The sequence below is a fragment of the Apium graveolens genome, chromosome 10 (assembly GCF_009905375.1).
Source record: "Apium graveolens cultivar Ventura chromosome 10, ASM990537v1, whole genome shotgun sequence".
Classification (NCBI taxonomy): Eukaryota; Viridiplantae; Streptophyta; class Magnoliopsida; order Apiales; family Apiaceae; genus Apium; species Apium graveolens.
Window position 1 is genome coordinate 87826098 of NC_133656.1, and position 13786 is coordinate 87839883.

The following is a 13786-nucleotide window of genomic DNA, read 5'->3' on the forward strand; positions in this document are numbered from 1 at the left end:
AGACCTACAAGATTTGCAAGGATTCACTAAGTCAGAAATGGAAAACTTTAGAGATAACTTAAAGTAGGGTTTAGTACATCTATTGCATGCTGTGTAAACCCCTATTTACTAATCTATAAAGTAAACACTGGTCCTTTTTTTTAGTTGTAACAAACAGATCTAAAATTTCTTGTACTCTTTCAAGGAAGAAGCTGAGTTCTTATATTCTTAAGAACCCAGGAATTTGTAGCAAGACATGCTTAATTTTAATATAAATTAAGTGAGTTTTGAAATACTGTGTTTGTTGGGCATGATCTTTATATTCTGCTAAACATAGTATCTCTACAAACAAACTGCTTTGTTCACCACCTTTCCAAATCAGTTTTAAAAAGCCTAAAATTCAAGAAAACACATTCACCCCCTGTGTTGCACTCAATATCTAACACGTAGTATGAGAGCAAAATCTGAAGGAAAACAGATAAAGATCTTGGAAGTATGAGTGCACATAAGATAAGCAGTATTAAGATACCAGCCTTTGACAGAATTAACTATACACTTTGGAAAAAGAAAATGATGCTGTTCATAAGGATGGCCAATCCATTATATATCTAGATTCTCAAAAATGGCCCTTTCACCCCCATGAAAAGGGTAAATGAATTTATAGTTGGAGACATGGTCATTCCAGCTCATTTTGCACCTAGGGACCCTTTAAAATACACTGAATTTGAGAAGGAGAAAGTCTCTCTAGATAGTGGCCTGCAATTAATTCTGATAGAGTAACCTGACAATGTTATGTACAACAACATTGTCAACTATGACACAGCTAAACAGATCTGGGAGAAAATAGAGATTTTGTGTGAAGGTACAGAGGAAGTTAGATCCAATCACAGGAGAATACTGGTGTCTCAAGATGAGGGATTCATGGCAAAGCCCAAAGAAAGAATTACTGAAGTTTTTGAGAGGTTCAATAAATTAATAAATGACTTGCAACTACATGATAAATATTATGAAGTTGAGGAGGTTAACCTGAAGTTCCTGCTAGCTCTTCCTGACCATCTTGAACAGAAGATATCAACCATTAGAGAAGGAAGAGATCTAAACAGAATCACACAGGAAGTTCTATATAGAATCTTGAAAACTTATAAACTTGAATGGCTGCACAGAAAGTCATTAAAGGCAAACCATGGACATGTGGTTGATGGTTCCAGTGCCTTGGTTGTACATGACAGTGAAGAAAGTACAGATGAGCAAGATGATCAAGTTCCAGTTATTCAAGTTACGGAACAAAAGAATAAAGGACCTCACAAGCATGTTATTTTGAAACTGGAGGAAGATGAATACTACACCTTGGATAAGCTAGATGAAATGGACCAATCCATGGCTTGGATAGAAAATTCTCAAATATTAGAGTAAAAAAGCTAAGGTTTTTCAAGAACAAGGGATAGTCTTCAAACAGCAACAACTGGAAACCAAAAGTTCAGTATAACTCAACTAGCAAAGGTGGCTATAAAACTGGATCTGTGGACAGATCAAATATAAGGTGCTTCAACTGTGATGAGTTGGGTCACTTTGCTACTGAGTGCAGGAAGCCCTAGAAGGCGAAGAAAGACAAGGCATATTTTGGAATTGGAGGCAAAGTATGAAGCTCTCTTGAAGAAATAGTCTGGAAAAGCTTACATTGCTGAAGGCAAAAGTTGGGATGATACTGATGATGAAAATGAGAATGAAGAGTTTAGAAACTATGAATTAATGGCTCTTGAGCAAGGAGAATCATCCTCATCAAAATTATAGGTACCAACTCTAACTACAATTGATTTAAATACAAGCCAATATAAAGAAACTATAGAAAAGATGAGTGTAGAGATGTTTCATATCCACACAATCATGGTGGCAGCTACTGAGGAAGTGAGTAGGTTGTCAAAGATAAATGAGGAGCTTGAGATTGAGAAACAAAATTTAGAACTTTAGCTTATTGATCTTGAAACTGTCAAGCGGGAAAATGAATATTTGAAGAACAAGCTGAAGTGTGCTAGTGAAATGGAAGCTGTGTTGAGGGAAAAGATAGAAAAAAATGAAGTGAAGTTGAAGTCTTTCAGGAATGCTTCTTAGTTAATTGGTCAGTACCATGAGAAGAACAAGCCATATGCTAATATAGCCATTGGCCTTGACTATGATGCCTTAAATAGTAACAAAAAAGACTAAAGGTGACAAGGGAAAAGCAACTGTAAATGAAGATCTCCCAGCTATGCTGACAAAAGTCGATTCACCTTTATTCAAGGCATGTGAAGACAATTTCAGTGAAGATGAGTTGGTCATCAAGAATGAACTTGCAGATGAAGATCAAGAAATGCAAAGTAAAGAAACCACTCCTGCTACTGAAAGAAAGAAGAAGCCCATGGTTAACCAAGTCCCAAAGAAACCTTTCAAGGAAGTCAAGGATGAGAATGCAGGAAGGAAGAAAAAGAACATGAATGGCAAAGTAGGAGTACACAAAAGCAACAACTTTGCATTTGTTACAGAAGCCCCTAGAAAACAGTGTAAAAAATATGGCTCAAAAAATTATCTAACTCACCTTTGTAAAAAAAATATTAGAAAGCCAAAAGTGGGAGCCTACATATATAGTGAAGCAAATGCAGAAGACCCTACTCCTTTTGTGACAAATTTGACTGCATACCTTGCAAGATGAAAGTGATGACAAGTTGTCATAAATTGAGATTAGATTTGAAATATGTTAATTTTGGATCTACAGACAAAAAGGAAAATGCAAAACAATCTATTCACACTGTTCCTTCTGAATTAACACACTCTAATTCTGCAAATTTTGTTAACAAGAAGAAAGTACCCAACACTGCTTGGGTAGCTAAACACACTTAATCCTCATTGTGTGCAGGGCAAAATAAAGAGAGTCATATGCATCATAGACAATGGATGCTCAAGAAATATGACAGGTGATAAGGACCTGCTATCACAGTTTGAGGAGATGGCTTGCCCATTAGTGATTTTTGGAAGCAACAACAAAGGTTTCACAATGGGATATGGCAAGTTAATTTCTGGAAATATTGTCATTGAAGATGTAGCACTAGTAGCTGGTCTTGAGGTGAATCTTCTAAGTGTCAGTTAAATTACAGACAAAGGATTCAATGTTTCATTTGACAAAGGAGAATGCTCAATCATCAGCAAAAAGACTAGTGAAGTTGCTCTGAAAGGAGAAATAAAGGAAAGCCTGTTTGTTTCAGATTTACACTAAGCAAATAAGGAAGGAATATGTTGCTTCCACATCAAGGCATCTATAAAGCAAAGCAAGCTGTAACAGCCCGCACTTCCGGACTATTAAATCTAAATTAAAACTAATACAATATACAATCTACTTATCGAAAATTCTATTACAAAGGTGTCTATTATAAAAGCGCAGCTAGCGGAAGTCCAAAAGTCAATCTACTCCAATACTAAGATCCTCGAACTCCAATGCTATCCAACTCGAACTCTTAGGCGAAACGTGAAATTGTAAGAATGAGCTATACATCCTAGTAAGGGACCAATCGATCCAACTAGTAGGCCAAGTAACACATACACATATAACAAAATATGATACGATATATGACATACGAAACAAACACTTTCGATACATGTTCTTATTCTTATTCGATACACACAATACACATAATACATAAACAACAATAATTCAAAATCCAAAATTCATGCCACGACCACTACAACCCGGTGATAACGGTCCCAAATTTTTAGAAAACTATCACTACAATCTGGTGACTACGGTCCTAAGTTCTTATTCGATATTTTCACAAATCATGGCACAAATCAAAGATCCAAAATTATCGTTGAGACAATACACGTATAGATTGATACATATTATATAACACATAATACTTTCAAATACGTCATCACTTAGCCTAAATTTTGATAATCAAATGTAGACACATGACTTATAATTTCGAAAATACTAGCAAGATCGATAAAAAACTTACCTCAAAATCTGACCAGATCTGAATTTACTCGATTGTGACCCTCTAAACTATGTTTTCTTGGAAAAGATGAAACACAAAAGTTGAAGAGAACGAAAATACCTTTCCGAAAAGTCTAGAATCAACAAATTCTTACTTACGATGAATTTTATATGAATTTTACAAGACTACTGATTTTATGAGAAATAACCCTACGAATTTTAATAATTAAAGCGAGGAAGACGAATAAGGTTTATTTGTAATGATACAAAACCCTATATCTTAACCTACAAGTTATCTATATTATAATTTGATCCAAATTCTAAGCCCATTGGTCTAATTTAAATTTTAAATCCTAATACTTATCCAATTTTAATCCTTTTTATTCTATTATTAATCTAATTTTAAAAATTACAGGATATTACATACTACCCTCCTTAAAAAGAATTTGGTCCCCAAATTCACGGCAATTCTATACATCTAGGCTCTCTAATCTCTTACAGGTGAAACTTAAACTATGGTCCACATGATCGATACCTAGAGAATGTACTAGTCCCATAACTAACACACTCCGAAGGACAGCCTGCTCTGATAACAACTGTAACAACCCGCACTTTCGGACTATTAATTCTAAATCAAAACTAATACAATATACAATATATTTATCGAAAATTCTATTACAAAGGTGTCTTTACAAAAGCGCAGCTAGCGGAAGTCCAAAAGTCAATCTATTCCAATACTAAGATCCTCGAACTCCAATGTTATCCAACTCGAACTCTTAGGCGAAACCTGAAATTGTAAGAATGAGCTATACAGCCCAGCAAGGGACCAATCGATCCAACTAGTAGGCCAAGAAATATATACACATATAACAAAATACGATACGATATACGACATAAGAAATAAACACTTTCAATACATGTTCTTATTCTTATTCGATACAATAAATATAATACATAAACAATAATAATTCAAAATCCATAATTCATGCCACGACCACTACAACCCGGTGATAACGGTCCTAAATTTTCAGAAAACTATCACTACAATCTGGTGACTACGGTCCCAAGTTCTTATTTGATATTTTCACAAACCATGGCACAAATCAAAGATCCAAAATTATCGTTGAGAGAACACATGTATACATCGATACATATTATATAACACATAATACTTTCAAATACATCATCACTTAGTCAGAATTTTGATAATCAAATATAGACACATGACTTACAATTTCGAAAATACTAGCAAGATCGATCAAAAACTTACCTCAAAATTTGACCAGATCTGAATTTACTCTATTTTGACCATCTAAACTATATTTTTTTGGAAAACATGAAACACAAAAGTTGAAGAGAACGAAAAGACCTTTCCGAAAAGTCCAGAATCAACGAATCCTAAATTACGATGAATTTTATATGAATTTTACAAGACTGCTGATTTTTGTGAGAAACAACCCTACGAATTTTAATAATTAAGGCGAGGAAGATGAATATGGTTTATTTATAACGATACAAAACCCTATATCTTAACCTATAAGTTATCCATATTAGAATCTAATCCAAATTTTAGGCCCATTGGTCTAATTTAAATTTTAAATCATAATCCTTATCCAATTTTAATCCTTTTTGTTCTATTATTCTATTATTAATCTAATTTTAAAAATTACAGAATATTACACAAGTTGTGGCACAAAAAGCTCTCTCGCCTGAATTTCAAAGCAATCAACACCCTGGTGAAAAAGGAGTTAGTGAGAGACATGTCAAATCTGGAGTTTGCTCAAAATGAAGTTTGTGAGGCTTGTCAAAAAGGCAAAATGAAGAAATCAAGTCACAAAAGTAAAACTGTGAATTCCATAAGTGCACCTTTGTAACTTATCCACATGGACTTATTTGGACCAGTTAATGTTTTATCAATTTCAAGAAAGAAATATGCACTTGTAATGGTGGATGACTACTCAAGGTACATATGGGTAGAATTTATGCATTCGAAGGACGAAACTCCACACATCATAATTGAACACATCAAGAAGATTGAGAAGCAGAGTGAAGATCAGAATTATGTGAAGAGATTGAGGAGTGACAATGGCACATAATTCAGAAATGCAACTTTAACTGAATTCTGCAAAGATAAGAGCATTGTTCAAGAATTCTCAGCTGCCAGAACGCCTCAGCAAAATGGGGTAGTTGAGAGAAAGAATAAAACACTAGTAGAGGCTGCTAGAACAATGCTGTAAGATTCCAAACTGCCAACAAATTTTTGGGAAGGAGCTATCAACACTGCATGCTATACTCAAAACAGATATATCATTAATAAGAATCTTGACAAATCACCCTACACAATCTTATGAAAAAGAAAGCCTACTATGAAGCATCTTCATGTGTTTGGAAGCAAGTGCTATATTCTGTTAGGTAATGAATACAACACAGGGGGGTGAATGTGTTTTGAATAATTTTAATCTTTTTGAACTATTTTTGGATGGTGAACAAAGTCATCTAACCTGTAGAGATAATATGTTTCAATAGGAATAATAAAACATGCACAGGAACACATTATCTTTCAAAACTCACTTGATTTTATATTAAAATCAAGTATGTGTTTTGTTAAAAATTTCTGGGTTCTTATTATGTTAAGAACTCATCTTCTATCTTGAGAGAGTTACAAGATTTCTAGATCTATTTTTTTACTTCTAAAACAAAGCATCTGGTGTTTACTTTATAGAATAGTAAACACTGGTTTTATACAGCATGCAATAGCATGTACTAAACCCTACTTTAAGTTAACTAAAACTTTCTATATTTGTCTTAGTGTATCTTTGCAAATCGTGCATGTCTGTGACTTTACTTTGTCACTTAATCTTAGCCTTTGATCTTGTACTCTTCAAGCTACTTTTGTAGACTTTTCAAATCATTGATTTGTTTGTTGATTGATTATCTTGGATATTTAACTGGTCTGCACTTTGTACTTTGATTTTTACCTCGAGATCTCCAGTTTGTTATATAAAGAACTAGACATCTCGATAAGTATAATGGATTATCGAGATCTCTTATTACTCTATAGTTGTTATGACTTATCGAAGTCTCTAAGTTCTCGAATGTGAAATTGACTTGTCGAGATCTCTGAGTTCTCGAGTATAATCTTGACTAATCGAGATCTCTGAGTTCTCGAGTGAACTTGACTTATTGAGGTTTCCATTTCTTTGCATGTAGAATTTACTTATCGATATCTCTGAGTTCTCTAGTGATATTCTGACTTGTCGATATCTCAGAGTTCTCTAGTGAAGAAATGACTTGTAGATATCTCCAATCTTCATGTCTTCAATTTGGCTTGTTGATATCTCTGAGACTTCTCTATAAGCTTTTCTGGACTTCTCGATTAGTCATTCTGGATTTCTCGAATGACTTCTATATAACACTTAATCTGTGACTTGTAAATTTCTTGACTTAGAATGTTTTTTCCCAAAACAGATTTATTCAGATCCAAGCTTCTTCACACTTTCTTTGAGGCGTGATCTTCATGATCTTCTTCCAGAGTTTATCCTTAGGCTTGAAACTGTTTACAGAAAAATACTTCAGTCTAATCTATTTTCATTATTGCAGACTTAAATGATACAATACAAAATGCAAACTTAGATTATCATACAACTTACTTAAGGCTGTCAATTTGACTTAGTCTCGTTATAGTACAGGCATGTCTTGCACACCAATCTCCCCCAATTTGTGAGAAGATTGCTTATCACAAATTCATGCCTGTTAACAAGACTAAACCCAAGCTACAATGAAAAATTAGACTATACATGCATGTTGACACAAACATAACATTTATACATTAGGTGATTACTTGAGTTTATCAGATATATATATCAGAAAAATGTCTCATCTCCTGTTTCTTCTCTAATGAGGTCCTTTAGGTGTACAAGAATTTTAAGTTCCTCTATGATTGGTGTTCCACTTAAAGCTTCCATAAGTTTGAGTTTGTCATGTATTGAATAACTACTCAGTAACTCAATCCTAAATCTTGAGACCGTGCCAGCTTTTATATTTAGAAATTTCCATCCTTGGTAACTCTGCTCATTCCTTTTGCCTTGAGATCTTCAGATTTTTGAATGTATATTTCTATTTCCTCATCATACTTCCTCTTCATCTCCTCATATTCAGCCTTATTTCTTGCTCTTCTTTCTTCCCTTTCTACCAACCATTCAGCTAAAACAGATCTCCATGCCTTAGTTACAGTATCCTTATCATTCAGCAAGCTTATCACTCTTTTGATCTTTGTGGGTGATAATGTGTCCATTAAATTACTGCCAAGAAATGTGAATGGCCCATCCTGATAGTAGATTCTCACTTCCCTTAGTGTTACAACCCAAACTCTGACCAATTCTTCAGCTAATTGTTGAAAGTAGTCTTCATCTGAGATGCACCAGTTTAGAGGTAGAAAATCACTTTGATTATAGCAATTCCAGATGGCCCTCTTAGTAACTTGTATTTTCTTAGGATTTCTCCCAACAGACTTGTAGTGAATTTTGGTTGATGGCTTAACAGAAGGTAGGTTTGATATTTTTTTGAGAAATATTTGATTTGATGTGATTGATATTTTCAGAAAGGTGTTAGCAGTTTATTTGTACAAGTATTTAGGCTTTAAGGTTTGAGGTGGTTTAGTGTTTTAGTTTGTTGGCTTAGAGGGTTGAGCTTGGTTATTTTGGATTTTTAGGGTTTGTTGTTGTGGTTTTGAGCCATCTTGTCTTTTTTTGCTTCTCCTTTTTTCTCCTCTTTTCTTGTCATCACCTTTCATCTCTTCTTGATTCTTGTCATTGCTGCCAGTTTCCTTGAAGATTGACTTGGATTTGAGCCAGAAGGTTTTTGCTCATCATGCTTCTGCTCATCATCATCTTTATCATCTTTTGAGTTGTTGAACTTTTGATTTGGCAACATGGTGTCAGGATTTACAACATATCTTTCAAGAATTCTTATCATCTCAACATCCTTAGCCTTCTTGATCTTTTTGTGCTTGAGATCAGACTAAATCATGATCAGCCTCATATTTTGATCTTACACAATTTCTTGGAATAATGAACTATTTGCACTCCTTGTTTCTTGGACAGATGTAGGCCACCCCTTTATTTGGATATAGATACGCTTCAGGAAAGGCTGTAAACTGTGCATTTTTTAGCTCTTTCAGTAGTTGGTTGTCCTCTGGAAGAACTGGATTTACTCTCTCAATCATTACATCTAGCTCAGATGCTCTTAAAGTTTTAAGATTTGGAAGAGACACCTGTAGACATCTGTCAATTCCCCCATTATTGATGTTTACAATAATTCTTTTCTCCAAGAAATTGTCAATCTTCACAACCACTGCCCTCATGAAGTTGATGTTCTTGGCCAATGCTCTTTTGTAGGTAATGTAGTTGTTTTGAAGAGACATTCTCAAGACTGCAAGAAGTTCACTGAATTCTTGATCTTGATTTGGTCCTTCTGCAGCCTTGGTGAGTCTGTCATTTCCCACATCTTTTGATAACCGAGCTTGTGAAGAACTTTGGCTAATTGATGAGATAGGCTCCTTAGTTTTAGATTTACCAGCATCCTTGGATTGTTGAATCCTAACTTCAATCTCCCCCTTAGTCTTGGGAACATGCATGATGAGGGGAGTTGGTAATTTTGGCCTCATAGACTCAGGAAGTGCAGGCAATGGAATATTGAGCTTTCCCATGATGGCTCCCAATGCAACAGAATTATGCATTTGTAAGTTCTTGTGGGAGTCCACCAAAGCTTGAATGTCTGCCTGTTGATTATGCACTAGTGTAGTGAGAGCTTGCACTTGAGCTGTTAGGTTGGTGTTGGAGTTTTGCAGAGTTGAGACTTGATTTTGAAGAGCCTGAATTTGAAGATTTGCAGATGTGGAAGTAGGTGGTTGAGAGCTTGAAGCTACAGAAGATCCAAAAGTTTCTTCTACAACTTGTTTGATACCCTCCATGAGTAGTGCAGAGGGTTCATATCTGCTTTGGTGAAGCTGGTTCAACTTGAGCTTTGTGTCATTTGAACTTATGATTTGTTGTTGAACCACTTCATGGAGAGCAATGAAAGATTGTCTGAGATTTTTGACATCATTTTCCACATAAGTCAGATCAAGCCTTGCCATTTGGTCAACAAAATGTTTTGAACTTTGAGGTGATCTTGACTTGAGAAGGTATAATCTCATCCATCTTCTCTTTCACCAGCTTCCTTACCTTGTCTCCATAACCAGTCAGCTTTAGTTCTAGAGTTTTACCAAATAGGTGAAAAGCCTTGAGTTGAGCTTTATAAACTTCAGTGACTGCATCATAGACATCTTGTGAAGTCAAGGCCTTGGCATTACTTCCCAGAATGGTGACATATTCATCCCTAAATCTAGCCAAGACCTGATCCATCTCCAAAACAAAATTTTTAGACAGCTATACATCTACATTTCCATCTTGCTCTGTATCATTTATATTTTCTCCTTCTATTTTTTAACTTCTTCATTGTATGTTAGCAGAATGGCTTGATAGTCCTGGTTGCTCATATCTGAAGTAAGTAGATGTTGTGAAATGTTGGCTAGTCCAGAAATCTGCTCAACAAGAAGATCATCCATAGTTGTAGGTTGAGAATCAGTTGTCTGCAGCCATTATGAATTGAGGTGTGGTTGTTGGGGTTGAGAAGTTGAGGGTTGATTTGTTGGGTGAGAAGGTGACAATGTAACTGAACCACCTATGATAGGAGTCATAGTTTGACTCACAGATTGCCCTGTGTTTATGACAGTGTGTTGTCCTCCACTTGTAGTGGGAACCTCCAATTGAATTAGAGGGGATTTGACTGGGTTACTGTCATGTACACAGCCTTAAACCCTTGTGCTTCTTGCAAAGCACTGTCATATGAATGTGATAAACTTGCCTCTCCCATAACAGGGTCACTGGCAATTGTACTCCTAGCTTCAATTGTGAGTGCAATTTCAGCTAGGGTTTTGAGGGGAATTGTTCCTGGCACAGGAACCTCCAATTGAATTTGAGAGGATTTAGATAGCTCCCCCTCAGGAGTACTACCCTCAAACCTTTCAGTCTGTGAAGACTGATTTGCACATGAAGGTGCATTTTTCACCACCATGAGGTCTTCAATGAAAGCTGATGAATCCCCCATGTTTGTGATGGTGTCATTAAGGTCTACCCCAGCTAGTAGGCTCTTACCATCTAAATTTGGTGTCTGGGTGGTGAGCAAGGTTTCTTGAACCATGTCACTTGAGTGAATTTGCACTTGAGGATTGGATTCAAATACAGTGTATGAAGAAGAAATTTGAGAGATTAAGAGTTGTTGTTCAGTAGTGAATGCTGGCAGCTCCCCCTGAATAGATGAGGGAGCTTCAATTGATGTGCTCTCATGGTGTGTGCCATCCTTGTTTCTGTGCATTTGGGATAATGCTCTTTTCAATAGAGACACCCTATTGAGAGGATGCCCCTAGAGTCTGTTCGAGTCCCTTGTTTACAACTACATCCTTTTGAGAGGATGCAGATATGCCTTGAATGGTCAACTCGGTTTTCTTTTGCTTTTTTGTTCTTTTGACCAAAGGTGACTCAGGTTGTGTTTGATCCTCGCCATTTTCATTCAATATAGTAAGGGTTACCTCCTTTCTCTTCTTTTTACTTACTTCACCCTTTTGAGAAGATGAAGTGGATGGTTTCCTAGCATCCATTGGTTTTAAAGAAGTAGGCTCAACATGGGAAGGTCCCTGTAGGTGTGCCTGTGTTTGTGCTTCCACAGGCTCAGGAACCATTGTTGCACTAGGTTGAACTTCATTGGTCCTTATGTCAGGCATAGGGTAATGATAGGTCTTAAATCTTTCAATCATGAAAGGTGTTAACCTAAGACCCACATGTACCTTATTCTTAGTAATAAGTGATCCAAATAAGACCTTGGACACTTGTTTACAATTTCCTATTAATGACCTATCTACACCTTCAAGTATATGTATGTCATTTACTTTATGATTTAAAGCAGACATAATGAATCTAGGAAGGGAAATTTCTTTACCTCTTGAAGTTAATGGCATGGTGAGCCTGGTGCTCAATTCCTCCAGAATGTAGCGTCCTACATTAATCTATTTTTTGTGAGCCATTGAGTAGACCAGCTTCTGAGCAATACTAGAATTGCTTTTAAATCCTGATTTTCTGCATGTGAAAGCCCTCACCACAAAATCAAACAAAAAGGGCCACTCCCTTCTTAGATTTTTCTTGTTCAAGCTAGCCAAGTTGATCTTCTCAGAGTAATTGATAAAGTCCAAGAATTCATACAGCTCCTCCTGAGTTGGAATCTCTACTAGCTTGTCAGTTGGAATGTTCAAGGCCAGGTTCATATCATCTTCAGTTATCTCAACATGTTGTCCTTTGATTTGACAGTTAACCACTAAAGTTGAAGATTGGTCTTCATGCACAACTGTCCTAGCTACAGCTGTGTTCCAGAAATCCTCCAATACATCCAGATAGAGAACTGGGTTATCTGTAAGAGCTCCAACAAAGTAAGTTTCAGATAAAAACTTGAAAAAGCTTTTGAAAGCTTCAGGAGCTTGATTGGCATCTAAGAATGCAAGGAAGTTGGTTTCCTTTGGAATGAAGGGTACAATAGTGTTTGATGCCATTGTTGTGTATGTGAAGATTAATGGGTAAAAGAAATTAGAGAGAAAGGATTTGAAACGAGAGAGAAATCGGTTTGGAATTGAAAAATTAGGTCACTTTCAAATCACTTGTCGAGAACTCAAAAATAGACGTTTGGAATTTGTCTATCAAGAAGTCATTTTGAAAAGTGAAAAACATATCGATAAGCCATTTTGTTTCTTGTAAAGAACTAAAAAATAAACTTATCGAGATGTCAAGTAAATACCCAATTTGTCCAAAATGGACTGAATTGTTTCCAATTTTTATTTGAATAAATCAAAATAAAATCTGAATAATTTTCCCAAAAGTATTTTACCAAAATAATTTATTGGATTAAATTATTTCATTTCTGAGTTATTTATAAGTCTAAAATATATCTGTAGAGAATTCTGTGAGTTAACACTTATAGAGAACTCTACAATGACTTATCGATAAGTCATAATAAAGCTTATCGAGAAGTCACTCGAGAAGTCAGGAGATTGACTTATCGAGAACTCACTCGAGAAGTCTTAAAATGACTTGTCGATAAGTCAATTAGACTTATCGAGAACTCAGTTCTCTAAATACTTTTGATTACTTAGATTCTGCCGTGTGCTAATTTTACATATTGAAAATGCAAATCAACATTTAGACAGTTTACTTAGAATTGAAAAATTCCAAGCTAATTTTTGAATTTTGAAAAATAAATATACAGAGATTTTTGAAATATTTATAATTCATATTTCAGTTTATTCCCAATTAATCAAATGAATTTTGATTTACTAGAAATTAATCTGCTGCAAAACAGTAGCTGAGTTCTTGCCTTAGGATGAAGAGTTAAGCATTCCAATTTCACCTAAAAGTCTAGTGAAACTTGCTTCATCCAAAGGTTTAGTAAAAATGTCAGCTAATTGTTTTTCTGTTGGAATAAAAATAAGCTCAATGGTACCATTTGTAGCATGTTCTCTAATAAAATGGTATCTTACATCAATGTGCTTTGTTCTAGAATGATTAACTGGATTAGCCACAATATATATAGCACTAGTATTGTCACACATAATTGGAATTTTGTGTAACACTAGGCCATAATCTATTAGCTGATTTCTAATGCAAAGCACTTGAGCACAACAACTTCCAACAACTATGTATTCATCCTCAACTATGGAAGTTGACACAGATTGTTGTTTCTTGCTATACCAAGATACAAGTC